Source organism: Dryas octopetala, chromosome 2 (assembly GCF_963921425.1).
Source record: "Dryas octopetala chromosome 2, drDryOcto1.1, whole genome shotgun sequence".
Taxonomy (NCBI): domain Eukaryota; kingdom Viridiplantae; phylum Streptophyta; class Magnoliopsida; order Rosales; family Rosaceae; genus Dryas; species Dryas octopetala.
The window spans coordinates 6416224-6416815 of record NC_141367.1 but is presented as its reverse complement, the minus strand read 5'-3'; the positions used below and the strand labels follow the sequence as shown (position 1 = coordinate 6416815).

The window sequence follows — 592 nt, the reverse complement described above, 5'->3', positions numbered from 1 at the left end:
ATTGGCTATCTCATACAACCATCTCTTTGATCCTCCTCTTGAACGATTCACATCCCATTGCTGAGAATTCAAAGAGAGTGACTCAAACAATTCATTAGCCTCATCTTCAGTTTTGGACATTAATGCACCACCACATGCCGAATCCACCTTAGCTTGATCTCTCTCCAAAAGTCCTTTATAAAAGCAACAAATCACATACCAAGGGGATAGGTTGTGGTACGGGCAGCTAGTAAGAAACTCATTGAATCTGTCTCAAGTCTCATGGAATGGCTCATCGGCCTTCTGTACAAACCCAAGTATCTCCTTCCTAAACTCATTGGTCTTGGAAATTGAATAGAAATGGTTCAAGAACTTATTAGATAAGTCATCTCAAGTCGATACGGAACCACTAGGTAGAAAATACAACTATCTCTTTGCCTTGTATTTGAGCGCAAAAGGGAACATCCTCAAACGATACTAATTGGCGTTCAATCCCCTCAACTGTATGGCTTCACATACCCCAGAAAATTCCTTTAGGAAGTAGATAGGATCTTCTCCATTCAGACCATGATAACTCGACAACAAGTGGATTTGACCACTCTTGATCTCAAAA

The 592-nt window shown here is 40.5% G+C and overlaps 1 non-coding gene across 1 annotated transcript; it reads left to right on the top strand.

Moving 5' to 3' along the window:
• The first annotated feature begins 208 nt into the window (after positions 1-208).
• LOC147292751 (small nucleolar RNA R71) lies at positions 209-315 on the top strand. Its single transcript, XR_015121001.1, has one exon. It is a non-coding gene; the product is annotated as a small nucleolar RNA R71 (small nucleolar RNA).
• The last annotated feature ends 277 nt before the right edge of the window (positions 316-592 follow it).